The sequence below is a fragment of the Eurosta solidaginis genome, chromosome 2 (assembly GCF_040869045.1).
Source record: "Eurosta solidaginis isolate ZX-2024a chromosome 2, ASM4086904v1, whole genome shotgun sequence".
Taxonomy (NCBI): Eukaryota; Metazoa; Arthropoda; class Insecta; order Diptera; family Tephritidae; genus Eurosta; species Eurosta solidaginis.
The window spans coordinates 288,063,540-288,088,094 of NC_090320.1; the positions used below are offsets into that span (position 1 = coordinate 288,063,540).

At 37.9% G+C, this 24,555-nt stretch overlaps 1 protein-coding gene across 3 annotated transcripts in view; it reads left to right on the forward strand.

Moving 5' to 3' along the window:
• Positions 1–24,555, forward strand: part of Socs36E (Suppressor of cytokine signaling at 36E) — a 54,764-nt gene that overhangs the window by 24,318 nt on the left and 5,891 nt on the right. The window contains exon 1 of one of the 3 annotated variants that reach the window (XM_067768380.1): positions 20,205–20,330. The exons of the other annotated variants lie outside the window; for them this stretch is intronic. The gene's annotated coding sequence lies outside the window, so the exon portion shown is untranslated. Of the gene's footprint in view, positions 1–20,204; positions 20,331–24,555 lie in introns of those variants that run through there. 3 annotated transcript variants of the gene reach the window in all.

The following is a 24,555-nucleotide window of genomic DNA, read 5'->3' on the forward strand; positions in this document are numbered from 1 at the left end:
GTCACCCTGGTCCACATTTTGGTCGATATCTCGAAAACCCCTTCACATATACATACATCTTAGGCCCTCTCCCTTTTAAAATACTTATTAACACCTTTCATTTGTTACCCATATCGTACAAACACATTATCGAGTCACCCCTGTTCCAACTATATGGCGATTTCCCGAAAAAGCGTCCACCTGTAGAAGTATGGCCCACTCCCTTTTAAAATACTCTTTAATACCTTCCATTCCATGTCATACAAACACATTCCAGTGTTACCCTATGTTCATTTTCTTACATGGTTATTTTCCCTTATTTTGTCTCCAAAGCTCTCAGCTGATTATGTAATGTTCGGTTACACCCGAACTTAGCCTTCCTTATTTGTTTATTTTTGTTTTATCTTACAAATTTACGGGGAAAGAAAACTTATCCATGTCAAAACCATCACTGGGTGAACGAAAGTCTGATTGCCAATGGAAGCAAAATATTTAGGTCTTACACATTTAGGGTCTCACGTGGAATGCTCATCTAGATGCTTCCTTAAACAAAGCAACAAGAGCTCGCTTCGCCTGCACTAGACTCTATGGTAAAACAGTCCCCATGTCTCCCAAAATGGTATACTGGATATCGGCTGGTGGCCGAAAACCACGAAAAGAACACCAATAACAAAATTAAACAAACAGCATCGACCAGTTTGTCTTGACATAACGTCTTCTATGAGAACGTCTAATACTGCTGTGCTTACTGCCTTAATGGGAATACCTCGCTTCCCTATTTTAATGGAGAAATAGGCAACACTTGCTGCACTAAGACTTCAAAATATCTCTAAGCTAAAGAGCGGAAACTTATAAAAAACTCATAGGAAATTTTAGAATTTCACGGAGTTTTGAGATGTCCATTGTGAACACAACTCTTTGGGAAACAAGGGAATCCATATAGTGACCCCGACTCAGCGGTCCTGTGCACGGATGAATCTAAATTTGGTGACGGGAAAAACGGAAGCTGGCATTTATGGGCCAAACTTAAAGAAGTCGTTACAAATGAGACTCTATCCCACCATTTGTCAGGCAGACATCCATGCAATAGCAGTTTGCAGTAGAGAATGTCTACGAAGAGGCTTATCTGCGAGGAGTATCCTCATTAAGTCAGGCAGCCTTACGCGCCTTGCAGTCTTACACAAATACTTATAAGCTCTAGCGGATTAATGCATTGGAGTCCTAAATGCTACGTATGTTAGCCGAAAACAAGGTTTTGTTAGAATGGGTTCCCGGGCATCGGGGACTTGAGGGTAATGGTAAGGCAGACTACCTAGCTCAGCAGGGTGCTTCTGCAGCATTCTATGGTCTAGAGCCCTGCTGTGAACTTACAAAGGCACCCACTAGGGAAACTATAAGTAATTGGAAAGGCAGGCCAAATTGTTTATACTCCCAGCAACGAGTGTATCAGCAAAACTCATTAATCTAAGGTAAGAGGACCTACGAACTCTCATTGGGTACTACACGGGTCACTGTAGTCTACGACATCACCTAAGTAAGTTAAATCTATCTTTTAAGAGGTACAAAATTTGAACACTAAAAATATTTTTTTTTCATAAACTCGATTTCGCTTATATAAACACGCTTACATGGTTATTTTTATGATTTTTTATTTTACTAATGTTTTTTAATGAATACATTTTTATAATTTTTTGTTTGTGTGCAATTCTTTGCACAGTTTATACAACTTATTTTTTAAATATATTATTTTCGATTTTTTATTCAAGGTTCCATTCGAATTTTTGAAAATAAAATTTGCTACAAAAAAGTTCGCAATCTCAAAAATTAAAACCCTCTTGTAGTATTGCGCTTTCCGAATGAACTGCTCCTAGTACATCCAGCCTAAAAAAACATACCCTCTAAATGAAACACCCGAATGTTCATTGAAATGCACACACATACAAACATAGGCGCCTTCATACATATGTATGTACATATATAATACGTATGTAGATAGTGAAGTTTTCACGAATAAATTTAATTGGATTACTTATAACCTTTTCTTCTTAAAAAAATGTAGTCTGCAATTTTACAAACAAAGCCTATTTCAACAAGTTTTAAATAAACGCCATAATAACTAAGTATTTCTACGAAATTGCGATATTTTTTAATCTGATAGTAAAATTTACTTGAATGCGCATGAATTTTTGTTGGTTCTTAGGTATTTATTATTACGCTTAAATCTCGTTTCGTAATGTTTTCTGTAATATTGCTGTTCAGACAAAAAAAAAACTAGAAACATGACTTAAAATAAAATTTTTTTTAAAAATGTCCAAAGTGTTTATCATAAAATTTTTTAATTAAATTTTAAAGCTTCAAACTTTTTTCAGGCAATTTAAAAAAAATATAGTTCACAATTATGTATATCTAAGTATAAAAAATATTTTTGTATTTTTTAACAAAATTCATTTGCTTTTCCTAACAAGATTAAAAATTTTTGAAATTTCTGAAATTTTATTTTAAGTATAACTGTCATATATATTATTTCTAATTGCTGTTTTTATGTACGGGTCCCTTTTTAGCGCTTATTTGGAATCCAAATCTATAAAGTTTTGGTTGTAAAGGTGGAGGAGATTCGGGATATTAGCGAGCTTTGGGCAATTTTTGTCGTACAGCTTTTGTTTATTAAAATAATTTGTTAAAAATTAACGATTGTGAGCACACAAAGAAATCTATTTGTACTATGGCACTATTCTGAATATTTGCACTGCATTACTGGCAGTTGCTATTATACGCTAGATGGCAGCGCAAGCTGTAAGTTTAATTGATTGATAGAACAGCTGATTTTGGCTCGTTAAAATTTATCTACATACATAAGTTCAACATATTTAATGTACAAATATTGTTTGTATAAAAACTTATGTACATATATTTTCAAGTATTTTTGAGGAGCTTTGACAGTTAGTTGACGGAAAACAAATTTGTTTCTTTTTGATTTAAAGTTTAAGCTATATTTTTGAATTTTTTGTAATAGTTTAATTTTCCATGATACAATTTTAAATAAAAACTTTTAGCTTTTATTTTTTTATTAAAATTTAAAACTTTTACGTGACAGACGTTTAAAATGTCCCTTTTGATTGATAGAAACCAAACGCAGGAAACTGAAAAGTAAAGTCCTCTCTTGAAGAAAAAAATCACGCTCTATAGGTCTGTCATTGTACTTGACCTGATGTATGGTATCATGGACTGTGTCGAGCGATGGTGGGATGGCTCTTGGAGAGACAAGTTCCCCGGAAGATTTATGGTCCTGTAGATGATGCCGACGACGATTACCAAAATAAGGGTAATGACGAGCTGTGTGTTATCATTATCGCAAATTAAAGAAACTACAATTTAGTGGGATGAATGTAAGAAATATTCAAATACATATACTATGTACATATGTTTCATATGTTAAGTAGTCATGGTTGTATTGAAATTGAAGTTGACATCGCCCCAAAGCAATTTGTACAGGCGACAAGTTCCACATACTACTATTATGCGAAGACTTGTGATGAAATACTTGCTTTGCTGTCTTCCTGCTACTCCAAAATTTAAATTAACTGCACATTTATGTACATACCAATATATGAATATAAAAACGACCCTCTGACAAGCAAATTACCGTATGAATTACCAATAAGAATAAAATTGGATACATAGCTTAACAGTTGAAATAATCAAACTAATTTCATTCGGTTTAAAGTTATGGAAAGTGATACCACTTTAAAATGAGAAATCCACGGAATAGATTTGGTCCGCGAGTAACTTACATAGACTGAATAAGTCCATAGTATTGCCAGAAGTTTGTTTAACGACCGAACTGAAAACCGCTATCAAAAACCAAGACCTGTGTTACAAAATAACTCCGCCCTCCTGCCGAATAGTAGAAGCTTTCTAGGACCTGTGCCACTTTCTGCTTCTAGATCGTGACTGCTACATATGTCACTCCTAATAGCTGGAGTCTTAGCCTGGCAAGCGCAGGGAACGAGCACGTTTGATCTTTTCCTCCTCCAACCTTCACGTCCTACACTTGCCATCACTGACCAAACCTAATTTAAAAGCATGCGAGGCTAGAAGGCAATGTCCAGTCAAAATACCCGTCATGAGTCCTTTCTTCCTTTTGGTAGGAGTAACTTTGTTTATCTAAGGATGTAAGACGTATACATGATCTTTGACACTTTACAGCCCCGTGATTGGGTCTACGCCCTTCTGGCTTGGTCGATCGTAGGCAACCCTCACTTTCTCTTAACCTTGCCCAATCTAATGAACACGTCTACGGAGCTTTTTCATTCGCATTTATTCCCATATTCCCTTGGACTAAATATATGTAGATTAGGGTGGGTCACATTTATTGTTGAAAAGGCACATCCAGTTTCTAAATTAGGGGACATACTGAGTAATATTGCCCATGGGACCATAGGCCTGAAATGAATTTCGAGCCTCCCTAATTTTGTTAGATAATATTTTTTTTAGAAATGTGTATTATTATTTTTGTTAAAAAATATTTTGGGTATTTAAAAATTGAATTTGCAATATGGAAATTAAAATATTCGTCGCTATAGGGCGCTTTCCTACTATTTTTCGCATTTTATCGCTTCTTTTTGAGGAAAATCGACGAATTTGTTGCAAATTCAATTTTTAAAAAGCCCAAAATATTTTCTAACGAAAATATTAAAAATTAAAAAAAAATATTTTCTAACAAAATTAGGGAGCTCGAATTTCATTTCAGACCTATGGTCCCATGGACAATATTACTCAGATTCAGAAACTGGATGCGCACCTGAAGTTTTTTTCCCCATACAATTTGACCCGCCCTAATGTATATGTATGTTTCTCCCTACCCCAACTTTACAGCAATTGCTTACACTCTAAGATACTTTATTTTTGTTGTTGTTATAGCGATAACGACACTCCCCGAAGGCCTTGGGAGTGTTATCGATGTTGATGGTCCTTTGCCGGATGCAGAACCGGTACCAAGCCCGACCATCTCGGGAACGATTTGGTATGACCACATGCGACCTTCTAGGCCATCCCACCCTCCCACCCCCTACATCCATGAGGATTTCGAGGTCGCCAGAGCCCCGGCTGGTAATGAAACAGGATTCGCGACGGATAGCTGAGGTTGACAATTGGGTTTGGAGAAGCTATATATTTGCGCTGGCTACACAAGCCCTTGAATCTATTTGGTATTTTTAGTCGCCTCTTACGACAGGCATACCTACCGCGGGTATATTCTAACCCCCTAACCCGCTGAGGGCCTAAGATACTCCTCGATGTTCTATTATTGCTTTAGTTACTGCTTCGATTCTGTTAAAGCTATTTTCTACCAGTGTTTCTAGTGCTTTGGTTACGGCTACTACTTCTTACTGAAAAACACTACATTGATCTGGCAGCTTGTAGAATCTGTTTATTTCCGGATCAGCACTGTTTACCGCAAACCCTCTTCGTTCCATTATTTTAGAACCATCGGTGTAGACGTGTATCGTCTCGTCTGCCATTTGGTCACCCTTGCGCCAACCATCCATCCCTATTGTGGCTCGAAGAGCCCCTTCGAAGCGCAGATACCGAATCAGGTAGTCTGTTCGTAATTTAATTGATGACGCTATACTTCATTGGCAATTAGTCTGCTCTCAAGCTGCCCCGAGACACTGGACCTCATTGTAGTTGTCTACAGGTGGAATGGCATACAGCGCAGCCGTCGGGGTTGTTATCTCAAATTTTTTGAGGTAGGTTCTTTTTTGTGTGACGGTCCACCAAACAAGCATTCCATAGTTAACAATCGCTGTAAATACCCAAGGGAGAGGGCAATAGACCTCACGAGCCGCCAGCATTCTTTTACATGCATAAAGTGCCGTCGAGGCCTTTTTCACTCCCTCCTCCACGTTGAGCTTTCACAACAACTTGATAATTCCTAGATATTTATTACGGGATACGTGATCAAACTCCGCGGGAACGGCTTCTTATGAAATTTGTTATGTTAACTAGTAAGTTTGATACTCGGATTTAAACTATTTTTTATATCTCTAGGTGATACAATATTGACATTATGTATTATGCATTATATCGAATTAAATGTGTGAAAAATTGAGATTAAGTGGAAGATATAGAGAATGGGGTGAGAACACCAATAGGAAGAAGAAATGAAGATGAATTTCAATTGGAAATGAATTGCAGTGAACACGGCAAGCCTGGAGTGCATTTTCTACACCCCGATCTATTGTAATCGAGCCCTATGTTACGTTGTTCGAAAAATGTTTCTCGTTAACGTATTGTTCTGTTGTTGTTGTAGCAGTGCTTCGCCCCATCCAATAGGTGTGACCGATCACAAATTGTCATCAATATCCTCTAACGGGAGTCCAAGGAAACTTGCTGTTTCAACAGGGGTGGACCATAATGAGAGGGGTGTTAGAGGCGTTGGCTCCACAATACAGTTGAGAGATGGTTGGTGTCATGTGGCGACCCCTTACAAGCAGGACATATGTTTTGTATATCGGGGTTGATTCTGGATCGGCAAGAGTTTAACCTGTTACAGTATCCAGATCGAAGTTGAGCTAGAGTGCCTCGCGTTTCCCTAGGGAGTGTGCGTTCCTCTTCTGCAAGTTGAAGAGTATTGTTCTTTGAGTACAGGATTCACCGGGAAATTCCTGGCTTAGAGGTCCGACGCCTGTTTGTGGAGTTCACTGAGGACCTGCTTGTGTTTTATGGCTTCATACGGCTGTCTTCTCAGGTGCCGTATTTCCTCATAATGCTTACGGAGATGACTCCTTAAGCCCCTGGGCGGTGTTGGCTCATCAATCAGATGTCTGCTGGGATGGCCAGGTTTCTGGGTATACAACAGGAACTGTTAGCATTTAATTTCTCTCCCTAATTGGGAGTATTCTCGCCTCATGTACATAGGTGGTGTTCTGGGGATATAAGAGGACAACCTGTGGCGCTTCTGAGGGCAGTATTTTGGCCTGTAGCTTCTTCCAGTGAGTAGTCTTTAGGCTTGGCGACCATATCGGGTACGCGTAGCATGCAATCGTCTGGCTAATTGCTTTGTAAGTGGTAATGAAGGTTTCTTTATCTTTTCCCCAAGTACTGCCAGCAAGAGATTTGAGCATTTTATTACGGCTCTGGATTTTCGGTACAATTGCGGCTGCTTGCTCACCCAAACGTATCGTTCTCTTACTGATTGGTAGGATAGAGGGACAATAATCGTTACCTTATAGGCCCATGGAGAGCGCAAGTGTTATTTAAATTTTCCTACAGGGTACATCCTCCTCCATAAATGATTGTATTCTATTGTTATTGTATTAGGTATGTAGTACATGTGGATTGTTACCATGTCATGCAGGCAGTTCATATCTTATAATACATGTGCTAACATATAGATATACATATATATTCATACATACTTCAATGTAAGGCAGCAAGCCGCAGCAGATGGTAGCCATTGAGTGTATGAGTCACATTTGTTGTCATCCATTCATTGCAACTTTTTGCTTTTCCAGTGCCAACGGCGCGGACCACATCACATCACAATATTCTACGAATTCGGTATTATTAACTGTTGAGCCAACTGTCTCATTGTGCTTTGGTCTCGTTTATTCGCAATCAAAAAGAAAAAAATTTATAAAAATTTAATCGAAAACGATCAAGCAATTCTAGGGATTGTCCCTTTCAAAAAATTCGCCTGTATTGCAAAGTCATTGTTACCTTTTCTTCAATTCATACATATTTACCTATGGTATTGTTTTCACAGGAATTGTGTGCGTTGTTCTGTGAAGTGAATTGTGTAGGTAGCAAAAAAAGAAATTTAAAATATGAGTAAATACAGATTCCAGATATAAATACTAGATACTACGTACCTGGATGGATGCACGACATTCTGTAGAGTTAAGGCAGCTGTTAGAAAGTTACATACTTAATTATGTCTTATGGAGTTATTTACATACATATATATATACATACATACAAGTGTTCATATGATGTTTGTACTTACTCAAACGTTGAACCAATGACCTGAGACATTAATGCGTGACCTATCGTTAGGAGTCTGAAGATCAGGACTTTGATCTATACATATTGCGCTCATCAACCATCAAGTTGATCAACAACAATGCTCGGTATGTTCGAAACATCGGTTATTTGCTTATACGTCCCACCGGTCGATTATACCAATAATTCCTTCCACAATTTTTCCGTCAAAAGAGCTTAAGATATGGATAGCAAACATTTTTCCTCGGAACGTTGTTTGCTATTTTTAATTTAATTTATAAATAAAGCGCTGCTAAAAATCCTATGTAACTAGGCTCTGTTGATGCGCGCCTGTAAGTATAGTACACAATTTGGATCGAAAAACATGCTTTGTGGATTGCATTCCAAAAGCAATAGATATTTAGCATTGCATTCTCCAAAAAATTATATACGGCTTTGCACTTGCTACGTCATGGCAAATACGCAACCTCAAAAACCGTAGCTTATTTTTGCTAATGCGTTGCAAACATGTGATATAAGTTATATATATGACCGATCTCTACGATTTTTTTAGACAACATTTTTTGTAATATATGTAAGCATTGCTTGAATTTCGAAGCTTCTATGTGTTAAAATGGGTCAGATAATATGAAAAGTACCAAAAAGTACCCTTATACTCCCTTTAGTGGGAGTTCAGGGTTTTGTGCAAATGGTCTAGCATCATTGCATTGCAAATTTGTATGGCATATTTTTTACAATACACTAACAAAATACATGGCTATGCATTTGCTACGTCATGGCAAATACGCAACATCAAAACCCGTAGTTTATTTTTTCAAATTTGAATAGCAAATCAACAACTGTCAAAACAAAACAAAATATTCCAAGAAAAAATTTAAAACGAAACAAGTAAGGACGGGACTGTCTTCGGCTGTGCCGAAGACTTCATCCTTTCATGAATGGGGCTGAACAATAATCTTATCCCGATCGTAATCTCCAAATAATCGGATGTAAAAGATAAGAAATATATAGTGAACAGATGTACATATCTAAACGATTTTTAAGATAAATATAAAGTAAAAAAAATAGCAAAAAACCCCCTTATCTGAACGATCAGTTGTATGGGATGTATATTATATATAGCTCATATCGAAATGATTTTTACAGAAAATCTTCTATGATATATTAGAATATATATCACCAAGTTTCCTGTTTTTATATTGGAAACTAAGGGAGAAATGGCCAAAAATCTTTCTATCTGAACGATCGGTTGTATGAGATAGGTATATACTATATACATATATGTAGCTCCGATCAAAGTGATTTGTTCAGGAAATCTTATATGATATATTAGAATAAATATCACCAAATTTAACGTTTTTATATTGGAAATTAAGGGAGAAATGGCTAAAAATCTTTTTATCTGAACGATCGGTTGTATGGTATATATATTATATATAGCTCCGATCGGAATGGTTTTTTCATGAAATCTTCTGTGATATATTAGAATATATATCACCGAGTTTCACGTTTATACTTTCTAAATTGCGGCAGGAATGACTCAAAATCGTCTTATCTGAACGATCGGCTGTATGGGAGATATATGTTATAGTGGTCTGATCCTACTGGATCCGACAAATGTCTAATCTATACATCTTATAAAATAAAGTCGCTAAGTGCCATGTATGCACATAACTTCACACAGAATGTTCCGATTTTAAAACGGTTTTTTGCATTTGAAAGCTTAGCTACGTGAGATGGTACAGTTAGTACAGTTTGAAGATATATATTATAGGGGCGTGGCAAATTGCCAAAATGTAGTAAAAAATCATAAAATTTTTGTTTACACAGCTATAACTCATAAACGGATGGATGGATTTAAAAAATTCTACTTTTCAGTAAAACTTTGAACTATTTACCTTCGATCTGCATCAAAAAAATACTTGATTATTTTCTTGTATCAGCCACATTGTTTAAACAAAAGTAACATTTTTACCAAAAAATGTGTTTGTGTGGTTGTTCGCTGTGAACTGTTCGCGCTAATTGCTTTTGAGTGAGGATGATGCGACACATACATACCTACATATATAGCATTCGCTGCATTATTTAACTTCGGGCGTAGGTTTATAGGTATGTATGGATATACATTAGGGCGGGTCGATTTGTGGGGAGGCAAAAAAAATCGCCCATTGCTCTGTGAAAATCATATTCTAGGGATCAAAATAAGAAACTTTGCCGAAGGAACCATACCTCTAAAACGAATTCTGATGATTCGCAATGGATTTTGATGCGCTTTTTTTAATAGATAAAGAGTGATTGAAGAGGAAGGAACGGATGAACATATTTGACTGAAAATTGGTGGAGGTGTAGCTTAGAGCCAGGAGACAGACATAGGATAATTTTTATCCCGTTCTGGATAGGGTCTTGAGATCAAAACGTGGACCTGGGCAATCCTGAGATATGTTGTACCCGCGGGTAACTAGGGTCTCGAGATATAAGCGAAAACGTGGACGCTGGTACCCCTAGAATGTGTTTATAGAATATGGATATGGTCTTTATACCTATTGGTGACTAGGGTCTCGAGATTGAGGCCAAAACGTGGACCCGGGTACCCCTAGAAAGTGTTTATACAATATGGATAACAAATGAAAGCTATTGATTAGTGCTTTAGTATAGGGTAATTTGCATACCCCTGGGTGACTAGGGTCTCAAGATATAGGCCAAACCGTAGGCCCGTGTACCCCTAGACAGAGTTTATACAATATGGATATCAAATGAAAGCTGTTGACGAGCGCTTTAATAAAGGGTAGTTTTCATATCTATTGGTGACTAGGGTCTCGAGATATAGGCCAAAACGTGGACCCAGACACCCATAGAATGTGGTTATACAATATGGATAACAAATGAAAGCTGTTGATGAGTGCTGTAGTAGAGGGTAATTTGCATACCCCTGGGTGACTAGGGTCTCGAGATATAGGCCAAAACGTGGGCCCGTGTACCCTAGACAGAGTTTATACAATATGGATAACAAATGAAAGCTGTTGATGAGTGCTTTAGTACAGGGTAGTTTTCATACCTATTTGTGAAGGGTCTCGAGATATAGGCCAAAACGTGCATCAGGGTAACACTAGGATGTGTTTTTACATTATGGGTATCAAATTGAAGTTGTTGCTGAGAGCTTTAAAGTAATTTTCATTGTGATATTCTATTTAGTCTCATCAACCTGGCAATACTGATAAATATGAATGCGAAGCCGAAATAAAGACATGAATTAATAATACCCACATACCTATTTACATACGTACTATTCGATTTGCCTGAAATTTGGTATATAAGTTTGCCTATATTAGTATTTATGATCATTTTTTCCGGGAAGTAGACCAGAGACGGACTGTGACTGAAACTCGGAGTGGGACTGGGATTCGGAATGGGACTGGAACAAAATAGATAACACTCTCTTGGACTGGCAATAAATGATGAAGAAGAATGAGAAGAATTTTAGATAAGAGAAAAGAGGAAAGGGGAAGGAGACTGAGAAAGAGATAGAGTGAGACGAAGATAGAGATAGATGAAGCGAAAAAGACGGAGGGAGGAGTGAATAAAAGGATTAAGAAAAAGTGAAGAGGGGGAGGGCAGAGTTAGACGGAAAAGGCTTATTAAAATGTATGCAGATAGACCAAATTTAGAGCAGAACAATGTCTGGCGGGTCTGCTAGTCTATATATATAAAAAGAAGTGTACATTTTGATTGTCACTCCATAACTCGAGAACGGATAGAAAGATTGCCATGAAATTTTTAGGAAAGATACAGGAAGGAGAGATGATGGTTAGTTGATTTTGAAATCCCAAATCGGTTTACCCATACATATATCTATATATATAAAAATGAATGTTTGTATGTATGTCATCGATTAACTCAAAAACTACTGGACCGATTATTATGAAAATTGGTTTATATACGCATTTTTCCAAGGGGAAGGTTTATATAATGAGTACTTTGATACCGGGTGACTAGGGTCTCGAGACATAGGCCAAAACATGGACCCGGGTAACTCCACGAAGTGTTTGTACAATATGGGTATCAAATGGTAGCTGTTTATGAATAATTTGACACTGGGCATTTTTCGTACCCCTGGGTGACTAGGGTCTCGAGATATAGGCCAAAACGTGGACCCGGGCACCCCTAGAATGTGTTTATACCATATGGATATCAAATGAAAGCTGTTGATGAGTGCTTTAATACAGGGTAGTTTTCATACCTGTTGGTGACTGTGGTCTCGAGATATAGGCCAAAACGTGGATCAGGGTAACACTAGGATGCGTTTTTACATTATGGGTATCAAATTGAAGCTGTTGTGTGCTGGAATTGAAGCTGTTGTGTGCTTTACTACAGATAATTTTTTATACCGCTGGGTGTCTTGGGCATCGAGATATAGGCCAAAACGTGGACACGGATACCCCGAGACAATGTTTATACAATATGGATATCAAAGGAAAACTGTTGATGAGTGCTTTACTACAGGGTAGTTTTCATACCTACTGGTGACTAGGGTCTCGAGATATAGGCCAGATATACCCCTAGAAGGTGTGTGTATTTTGGATATCAAATGAAAGCTGTTGCTGAGAGCTTTTAAGTAATTTTCATTGTGATATTCGATTTAGTCGCATCAACCTGGCAAAACTGATAAATATGCATGCGAATCGGAAATAAAGTCATGAATTAATAATACCCACATACCTATTTACATACGTCCTACTCGATTTGCCTGAAATTTGGTATATAAATTTGCCTATATTAGTATTTACGATGCTTTTTTCCGGGAAGTAGACCAGAGACGGACTGGGACTGGGATTAGGACTGGGACTGAGACTCGGAGTGAGACTGGGATTGAGACTCGGAATGGGACTGGAACAAAATACATACCACCCTCTGGGGCTGGCAATAAGATATGAAGAAGAATGAGAAAAACTTGAGAGAAGAGAAAAGAGAGAAGGAGACTGAGAAAGAGATAGAATGAGACGAAGATGGAGATAGATGAAGCGAAAAATACGGAGGGAGGAGTGAATACAAAGATTAGGAAAAAGTGTAGAGGGCGAGGGCAGATTTAGACGGAAAAAGCTTATTAACATGTATGCAGATATACCAAATTTTGGGCAGAACAAATTCTGCCGGGTCTGCTAGTATAATACAAAAATACATCCTTGTGCCAAATTTCATTGAGATATCTCAAAATTTTTTCTATAGCAAGTGGGTTTTTTCTTTTATTATTTTGTTCTCGTCACTATATATGGGTATTGTAACGAATTTAATGAAATTCCGCTTATTCCAAACCTGCTAACGTTCGAATCGCTCAACTGTTGAATAAATCACTCATATTCAGTATTGCAAACTGGGGTTAGTACAATTATACTGCACTTCGCAACTAATAGCATGTTTAAATCAAACTGATTTACTTATTACTCAGCTTGCGCTGCTTTCATACTCTCGGTTTCCTCGTCATTTCTCCTAAAGTCTAGTAATTTCCCAAACAGTTGTAGCTCATGCTTGGTTAGTTACCAACTATACAGTACAAGTACATGTATATTTGTAATTAATAGCCATATGCGTGTTTATGTGTGAGAAAGCTCTTCGTCGCCTTCTACATAAGTGTTGCTAGCTTTAATGTGTACACGTAAATAAGAGTGGCTGGTTCATGTTTTTTGTTGTTGCGTGATTATTTACTAACAGCTTAGTGATGCTATTTACGTCACAGTATGTTAGGGTTAGTTTTAATTAGTTTGATAACATTTTTCGTTAAGCCACAAATTAAGGCAACTCCGTGCTGCTAATCGGCAATTATTTTTTCCTTTTATTGATAATTTCTAGCACAAGCAAAAATTAAGTAAATTATAGTTAGTGTTGTTCCGATACAAGTAACTACAAGTACATACTCGCGTACTTTGCCCTAGAACCGAGTATTTTTCGTAGTCGATTACGTTTTACAAGTACCTTTTAAGATATCGGGTACATGGGCACAGTATCAAGGTACCGACTACTCATGTCGAATAACGCCTTCAGTATTTTTCTGACAATTCCCGCCAAATTTTATTTTAAGATTTGATAAATTTGGAAATTTTGAGCACAAAAAAAGAATATTACATTCCAGTCATTTCCGCCTTTGATAAGTTTAAGTTCTCGTATAGAAACCATAATCATTAATTGGCGCTTTACCGCCTGCGCGATTTTGGCCTTTGCATAACAAGTCAATCCAACAGTCATCTCCTTCTGCGGATCGTCTCCATGCAGTCACTTAACGTCGCTTAATTCTTACACAAGTCGTCATTAACCTTTCGGTACTCACCGTCGGCATCATAAAAAATTATTAACACAGTTATTTTTTCATGAAAATTCTACAGTATTGGAATCATTAATTTGAGCCCAACTAGAGAATCACGCTTGAGTAAAAGTTGAGAACTATCATTTTCTCAACTTGAGAAACAGTATTTCTTGTCATATAAAAACGCCTTTTTGTTGAGAATGCTATGATTCCCAAGTTGAGCTATGGTTGAGAAACAACGCTTGAGATCAGAACTATGCAAGATGTTTAGTCTTCCTCGCTTTTATTTACATCACAGGGGTTTTCCATAACAACACATCAAGCTATCGAAAAAGCTACGCACTTGATCTATATCCCTTAAAGGACCATCAACATCGATAACACTCCTCCAAATCTTCGGGGAGTGTCCTTATCGCTACAACAACAGCGTTCTTCGCCTGCACTCGACTCTATGTCAAAACTTGAGGGCTATATCCGCATAACGGGTGCGATGAGAACGTCTCTTGCTGATGCGCTTAGTACATTATTGGGAATGCATTCCTTCTTTCCAATAGAGAGAGAGGCGGCAACAATTGCTGCACCAAGGCTTCAAAATATCTCTGAGCTAAAGAACGGAAGCATGTACGCTCCGAATTTCGAGGTGTCCATTGTGGACAAAAATCTATGTAGCATTCTATGGTTCAGAGCACCTCTGTGGGCTCACAAAGGCACTATAAATAACTGGAAGAATAATCAGTTAAGACGAAACTGGATGGAAGTCTTAGGGCAAAGGTGGGCCAAAGTGTTTATACTTCCAGCTACGAGAGTATCAGCTAAGCAGAGTGAACCTACGAATTCTCACTGGGTACTGACTCTTAATCGCCTCGTGATATGGAATAAAAAGCCCGAAATACATTAAAAGCCACGAAATACAGTAATCGGCTGAAAGGTCAAACACAATCGATCTAAACAAAGGTCGCAGTGCATCGAGGCCTAATAATAATATTAGCCGTGTTTTTTTACACGTATGACATATATACATTTACGCGTAAAAAAAAGCTTATCCTCACTTAGATAATGCTTAGCAGACCCATCTAGCGGCAACTAGCTACAGACCATGTTGTACCGAAAAGCGGGGACACAAACTCTGTTGTATGTCTGTGTATAACCTATAGCTGAATCGGTTGCGGTGAATAGTTAGGTTAGGTTAGGTGGTAGCTGCCCTGATAAGGAAAGCTCACTTGGACAACACGAAGGTCCGTTGTGATACCACATACAACAAAACTAACGGTGACTTAGATCTAGCTACTTAGAGAATCGTTGGGTAGCAACGATAAAGCTCCGAATGATACCGATATCAACTTTGGATAAATCCTCGGCAGATCCAAGTGAGTCGCGACCGAAGTACTTTCGCCTAGATCTGGCAAAAGCTGGGCAATCAAGCATAAAGTGATTTGTTCATTCCACCACATCATCCTCCATACAGCTGCAGCAGGATGGAGTTACCAGTATATTGTCGCGTATCGCATGGATACCCATGGGGCAGCGCCCTGTCAAAACCCCAATGACTATTGATCGGTGAGCCTTAGTGAACCCAATTATTTCAGCAGACCTGCCATCCACTTTCGGCCAGAAAGATCTTGCTACCCTGCAAGACGTGGTGTCCGCCCAACGTTTGCTGAGCTGAATCGAGGCCCAGCTATGGAGGAGCCATCCACAGGTGGCCAGCGAAATCCCGAAATCCCCACAGCCATCTTCATCCGGTTCAGTTCTACCGATGCGGGCTAAGAGATCCGCTTGACAGTTACCCGGGATATCACTATGGCCCGGGACTCAGATAATCTTAATTGTAAAGTAATTCGATGCAATCGCAAGCGAGGTCAGGCACTCGCACTGTAGTTGAGCTCAAGGCCTTGATAGCCGCTTGGCTACAGAGTAGATGTTAAGTTCCCTAACCGTAGTAGCACTGGATAGCATTTCAATATGAAAATCTCTTATCAAATATCAACAGATGTTCTTTTAACTTACATCTTGCGCTGCCATCTGGCGTATGGTAGCCGGTAATTCAGTGCAAATATTCACAATAGTGACATAGTACAAGTAGATTTCTTTGTGTGCTCACAATCGTTTATTTTAACAAATTATTTTAATAAAATATAGCTAAACAAAAGCTCTACGACCAAAATTGCCCAAAGCCCGCTTATAGCCCGAATCTCCATCTTTACAACCAAAACTTTATTTATAGATTTGGATTCCAAATAACAGCGAAAAAGGGACCTGTACATAAAAACAGCAATTAGAAATAATATTGTAACGAATTTACTGAAATTCCGCTTATTCCAAATCTTCTGCTAACGTTCGAATCGCTAAACTGTTGAATAAATAACTCCAATATTGAATAATGCAAAAACGGCCTTTATTAAAGTACTTCACAATAACACTTGTACTTCGCAACTAACTTGCTTAAACCAAACTGATTGTCGTGCCTCTACTGTTGCTGCCTTTTATACTTTGTGATTTCTCGTTCGCATAATTCTAGGCGGTTCCAGAATTTAGTTAGTTACTGCTATAAAATTATAACTACAGATGCACGTGTATAGCTTCTCATATGCGCGTGTATATGTGAGTGACACTTCCACAGATAATTGCCTACTTTTGGGAGCATGTCAGATAAGATATATGCATGTGTTTGTGCGTCTCTTTTCCGCTGCTCGTATGGACTTATGGGTAGACATAATGATTGATTTAATGATGTGCATACAAGTCACTGCTTAGCATCGGCTTAGAGGTGATAGCATCCCTTAGTGTTGCTAATATTCGTCACACTGCCCTCCACCTAAGTCTAATCATCCCGAGCAGACAAATTTCCTGATCTAAACGCCGCTGGCATCTCCAAATGTACCACACTTCTACTTCGTGGTTTCCCAATGGTTTGTATGCGGTAGATCACTGATCTTCACAACTTTGTATGGGCCTTCCCAACTGCACCGAAATTTGGATGGAACACCTTTCTGCCGGTGAGGGTTGTATAACAGTACCAAATCTCCCTCCAAGAAACCTTCCGAATTATTGTTCTCATCGTACCTGCGTTTCATCTTACTACTCATTATCCTGGATCGTTCCCTCTCACTCTGTTGTTTGACCAATGAAGAACTACTTCGCAGAGCTTGATCTTGACGGATTGACTTTGCATCATAAGTATCGTCCTGACGTTTCACAACAGTAGTGCGCGCTGGCTTGAAACCACCCTTGCATTCTTTCTGGAAAATTCTTTCAGTCGTTTTAATGCGTCCTTTAGAGTTTGCCAATGCCAGTGTTTTTCTCGCAGGTACCTTTGGTTTTGATTTGTGTGGCCCATTCGTTCCATCAACCCTTGCCCGATCTGCTGCCTTTGACTTTTGTGGTTTTTGTCGAATCTCTTTCACCAGCACTCGATTACTGCTGAACCCTTTTTCGAAACTGAAGTTAAGTGGCACATCCTGGTTCTCATAACGCATCATCCTTCTCTGCATATTGATCTTGATGTCATGGTCAGCCAAGAAGTCCACTCCCAATATGACTTCATCAACGATCTCCGCCACAACGAATTTGTGTAGAACTGTGACCTTTCCAATTAAGACTTCACATATCACTTCTCCCTGGACTGGATTATATTCGCCAGTGACCGTACGCAACCTTGCTCCAGGTAACGGTTTTACACTCCTGTTGACCAAGTCAGATCGGTTTAAGGAATGAGATCCGCCCGTATTTACAGTCAGTACACGTTCTTTGCCATCCATATTCCCTCTGACAGTAAGACTGCTTGATTTCCTTCCAATTTGCGACACAGATATCACAGGACATTCAATAGCTGCAGCAAGTTTTCGATCTTTACATCTGACTCGCTCTTGCTTATCTCCTCCATCTTTGCGTTTACGGCCACCCAAATTGGAACTACCACGACAGGTGCTGCAATGACGAGCAATGTGACCTGGGTTACCGCACTTGATTTGACATTTGATTGCACCATTATTCTTCAGTTGCGTTCCTTTTAAAGCTTCTAAAATTGCGTCTACCCACTCTGGCCTTTCTACTTCTACACGGCGTGCTTTGAAAACTGGCTTATACAGAAGCGACGCTATTTCCTGAATCAGAGCATGTGATACCGTTTCTGCGAATGTTGGCTTTGGGTTTGCGTACATAGCTCGCTTTGTTTCGACGTCCCGTATGCCATTTATAAAGCTCTGAATCTTTACCCTTTCAGTGTATTCCACGGGCGAGTCCGCATTCGATAAATGTGACTGGGCGGCTCAATTGTAATTCCTGGATCCTATCTTTCAAAGCATACATCTCTGTCTCTATTTTATCTTATCGACCACTGAAGCCTTCATGAAACTGGGTTAGTTTTTCTTCCATATGCGCTTCCAGTTTCGATGATATACGGACTTCCTGCTCTTCTAGTTGTGTGATGTTATGGGTGTCTCTTGCGATTCCAGTTGGGATGCCATATATGTCTTCTGTTCTTCCAGTTGAGTTTCCATCTTGGATGTAATCTGGGTCGACATTTCTGACGTACGCGTTTCTTGTGCTTCAATCTTCGATGTTATACATGTCTCCTGTGATTCTAGTTGTTTTTCCATCTTGGATGTTACTGTCGACGTTTGTGCAGATATTGCAGCTAATATTGTGTTCAAGTCTGTGTTCGCCATAGTCTGCGGTGTTTCGTTTTTCTCCTCAATTTTTGTTGTTGTTTCGTCGCCATCAAGATGTAAGACATTTTCTTCCACGTTAATTCCTTCTGCTTCCATTGCCTCTCGTAGTCTTGCCTGAAGTTCGAGTTTATTGCCGGTTGTATTCAATCCACGGCTCCCCAACTCCTTCTTCAATTGCTGGATCTTCAATTCACTCCACTTGCCATGTCCTTGTTGCACTCGAAATCTTCGGAATTTATTCAACAATTCCTCTTCTGACACCAATTGTAATGAATTTACTGAAATTCCACTTATTCCAAATCTTCTGCTAACGTTCGAATCGCTAAACTGTTGAATAAATAACTTCAATATTGAATAATGCAAAAATGGGGTTTATTAAAGTACTTCACAATAACACTTGTACTTCGCAACTAACTTGCTTAAACCAAACTGATTGTCGTGCCTCTACTGTTGCTGCCTTTTATACTCTGTGATTTCTCGTTCGCATAATTCTAGGCGGTTCCAGAATTTACTTAGTTACTGCTATAAAATTATAACTTCAGATGCACGTGTATAGCTTCTCATATGCGCGTGTATATGTGAGTGACACTTCCACAGATAATTCCCTACTTTTGGGAGCATCTCAGATAAGATAAATGCATGTGTTTGTGCGTCTCTTCTCCGCTGCTCGTATGGACATATGGGTAGACATAATGATTGATTTGTTGATGTGCATACGAGTCACTGCTTAGTATCGGCTTAGAGATGATAGTACCCCTTAGTGTTACTAGTATTCGTCACAATATATATACACATACTTCAGTTGCATCTGAGTATATGCGTATTGAAATTTAGGAGTACTAATTTTATGCGCAGCAATTTCAGACGAGTAGATAAAGTTTAACGCTTAGCAGTCCATATAAAGTTTAAGCGTAAACGTATATAGAAGAATAGCTAAAAATAGCATTCGTTTATTTCTTATTTACATATAGGTATGTAGTACATACCAATCATGCACACTTGTCCTTTTTTTTTTGTAAAACAAATTGTCCAAATTAGGCTTACCTTAATGTACAAACGTATGCGTCTTTATGACTCGGCTATTTTTAATCGTGCAAATTTCATGAATGAACCTCGTAAAAATGAAAGCAATTAATATTAAATAAATTTATGACAATTCCCATGTTGAGTGCTATGTATCTACCGTTATATACATATGCATGCATATGCATGTTTGTCATCAGTATCGTGCAAAGAGAGTGCCGCGATTCGTTGAAAGTTGATAACAAAAATCATTTAATTGTGAATTGATTTTAAGTTTATAGTTGACTGCGCTTCCACATAGAACGTCCGTATAGAAGCATTCGTGAATTAACTTTCGCCTGGACAAGTCCGCTGTTAGCTGGGTGTGTGAAAACGTTTTTGGCATAGCAATAAATTTAATAAATAATGAGTATATAAGCGGATATGTGCGCATACATACATATGTACATATAAAATGCGTGCGCGTAAAATGATTAAAAGTCTGCCAAAAAGTCTCGTAGAGAATATCTAAATTAGTGATATTGTGTACCCAATCATTTTAGTTAAAATAAATAATATATTTTTAATTTTTAATAATATATATTTAAAATAAATATAGTTAAAAAAAAAACAAACTAAAAAACACGCAAATATGGTGCCGTTTTAGTATCTAAAATCCACTTAGATATTTGATGTTGTTAGCACCGTAGCACAGAGGTTCGTGTCTCTGCTTTAAGGGCCAGTTAAACTTCCTTATCCCTAACGCCATAGTCGTAACCATACCCATATACATAACCATCTCCATTGTGATCGATTAATGGTGCCATAACCTTAAACAGCTGACATTTTCATAAAAATGAGGAAAACTCAAAAAATTACAAACATATTCCACAAACAATAAATCTCTTAGTCTAAACGTATCCAAAACAATAAATAAAATATACAAAAGTTAATAAATTCACGAACTCAAATATTTTTAGGTTATGGATATGGCGAAAAACCAAAAACCAATTGGTTGGCTATGATATGGTTATGGCTTTAGCGTTATGGTATGACAGCATTGTTTACATTGATTTCCATAAGGTTGGTTCGATCAGCTGTTTTATCTGGTTATGGATATGTCACCATTAATTGGCCCTTTAAGCACAAATCGTTTTGTAGAGAGTTATTTAACCACTGCCGCGAGTATTCAATAATTGCAGCTAGATGGGCCTAACTCTCCTTCGCGCGCCTAGCCTAGAGAGTTACAAACAAGCATACATACAAGTGAAGCTAATATAAACGTGTTAAAAAAGTGATGCTTTCCGAATTTTCTTTATGGAAAACAATTTTTTGTTGCTATGCAATATCCAAATGTTATAAAGAATCAAAATTTAAGCTAAAAAATGAAAACCAGTGAAAGTAATAGGGTCTACACACAGTGCGTCAGTTTCAAAGTGTTAGTGAAAGTATTTTAGTATTAGACACACAGACATGACTCTGGTTGACTCGCGAAGTTTACTTTTGACGTCGAGTCAACACGTACACAGCTGACTGGCGAGTCAGACCCACCATGTGTAGATCCTATAAGGAAATAAAAATAATAAAAAAATGGTGGGACCCATAGCAAACCTTTCTGCGATGTCGGCCTTTTGGCCGCGCTTATAAAAAATTCCCTGGCCGATCCACCAATGGGATGGGGTCAAAATTGAATCCGTACAAAATCCCTTTGTACACAAAAATTTTTTCGGTGCACAACAACATTACAACAACCACGTGAAAATGCCAAATTACACTGCAAGAGATACAATTTTTCTTCAGGTTATTGTTGCTTTTTGTATGCTTATTAGCATTCGACCCCTGTTCTAGACTTTTACCTTTTTTTGGAAATTCAAAAAATGTGGGATACAATAAAAGTTAATAACGCATGTAGGTATGTATGTATATCCATTCTAGGAGCGCGGAATTAATTGGGTTTATCAAAGTAGAACGGCAAGTGTTGATAACCTTCAGCGAGTCGCCCGAACACTGCTCACATCCGTAATACTCCCTAAATCGAACGTTTTTAACGTTAACGAAAGCTTTTCGTTTCGGTTAAAAACGAGATACAATTTATCTTGATAATTTCTTTATCGATAATATTTCGAAGTGTTTCAACGGAAACGGTGGAAATTTTTTGATAAACGATTAGCTTAACGTTAAGGTGCATCCCTGAAATAGTTAAAGGAAATTTGTTCTTTTAAGAAAGAACACTTATTTGTACAAATTTGTGCTAAAATATGTATTTACATTCTACCACAATATTCTCACTGCTAATACAACAACAACAACAACCACAATATTCTTTATTTTAAGTCGAAAAGTATATCATAAGCAACGGAAGAGCCCTTTGTATATTTGATGCAGCCATCCAGAAATTGCGCAAGGATTTTTTAAGAAGGCTTAATTAGATTTTGGCATATGGCGAAGGGCGAACTCAACTCGACGTGGCCGCCAGAAAATTGCTTTGCAGAATGAAAGCAGGCAACTCCGGCGGATTTGTGTTATCCGGCCGTCTTCTTTTTATGCTCCTCTGCTGATGTTTCAGTGAATACCACATGAAATGCAATACTATGCATTGTATATATTTTATTTCTTAATTTCAAACAAATTCGCAACAATAATTAACTTTTCTATTTTTTAAACAAAATAAGAAATGCGCAACGAAATTTCAATTGACAAAACAGCTGACTTCGAAAATTCGAAATTCCTATTCCCCTATTTTTCTTCTCCCTAGGAGAAAAGAATTGGAGGAATTTTTCCGCGGGAATAAAAAAATCCGCGAGAATATTTAGAATTGGTCTGATAGATTTCTATATATCAAAATGATCTGGGCGAAAAAAGAAATTTATTTAGCCATTTCCGTCCGTCCGTCCGTCCGCAAACACGATAACGTGAGTAAATTTTGAGGTGTCAATGAAATATGGTATGTAAGTTCCTTTGCACTCATCTCAGATCGCTATTTAAAATGAACGAAATCGGACTATAATCACGCCCACTTTTTCGATGTCGAAAATTTCGAAAAACCGAAAAGGTCCGATAATTCATTACCATAGCCGGATAAAGCGACGAAACTTGGCAGGTGGGTTGACCTTATGACGCAGAATAGAAAATTAGTAAAATTTTGAACAATGGTCGTGGCACCGCCCACTTTTAATAGGAGGTAATTTACAAGTTTTGCAAGCTGTAATTTGGCAGTCGTTAAAGATATCATGATGAAATTTGGCAGGATCGTTACCCCTATTACTATATGTGTTCTAAATAAAAATTAGCCAAATTGGATGACGAACACGCCCAATCAAAAAAAAAAAATTTAAATTAAAATTTTAACAAAAAAATTAATATCTTTACAGTATATAAGTAAATTATGTCAAGATTAAACTCCAGTAATGATATGGTGCAACAAAATACAAATATAAACGAAAATTCCAAAATGGGCGTGGCTCCGCCCTTTTTCATTTAATTTGTCTAGAATACTTTGAATGCCATAAGTCGAACAAAAATTTAACAGTTCTTGTGAAATTTGGTAAGGGCATAGCTTCTATGACGATAACTGTTTTCTGTGAAAATGGACGAAATCGGTGGAAGCCGCGCCCACTTTTTATACACTGTCGACCGTCTGTCCTTCCGTTCGGCCGTTAACACGATAATTTGCGCGAAAATCGATATATCTTCACTAAACTTAGTTCACGTACTTATCAGAACTCACTTTATCTTGGTATTAAAAATGGACGAAATCCGACTATGACCACGCCCACTTTCTCGATATCGAAAATTTTAAAAATGAAAAAAATGCTATAATTCAAGGGATGAAACATTGCGATTGGATTGGTTTTTTGACGCAAAATATAAATTTAGAAAAAACTTTGTACAATGGGTACCATATTAAGTAAAAGAAAATGAAAATGTTCTGCAGGGCGAAATCAAAAAGCCTTGGAATCATGGCAGGAATACTGTTCGTGGTATTACATATATAAATAAATTAGCAGTACCCGACAGATGATGTTCTGGGTCACCTGGTCCATATTTTGGTTGATATCTCGAAAACGCCTTCACATATACAACTAAGGGCCACTCCCTTTTAAACCACTCATTAATACCTTTAATTTGATACCCATATCGTACAAACACATTCCAGAGTCACCCCTGGTCCACCTTTATGACGATATCTCGAAAACGCGTCCACCTATAGAACTATGGCCTACTCGGTTTTAAAATGTTCTTTAATACCATCATTTGATACCCATGTGATACAAACACATTACAGGGTTACCCTATATTCATTTTCCTACATGATGATTTTCCCTTATTTTGTCTCCAAAGCTCTCAGCTGAGTATGTAATGTTCGGTTGCACCCGAACTTAGCCTTAATTACTTCTTTATAATGCATGCAAAATTCTATATAATTTTCGAATAACGCTCCCACCAATATTCCAACACGCATATGTATATCTTCTTCGCCGCGTAAGGATTTAAATTCATATATAATCAGTCCAAATTTTACAAGAATGATTCTACCTTACACTTCTAGCTGGAATCATTATCCGCGATAACTCTGGTTGTCAACCAGAATAAGTCCAGATAATCTAT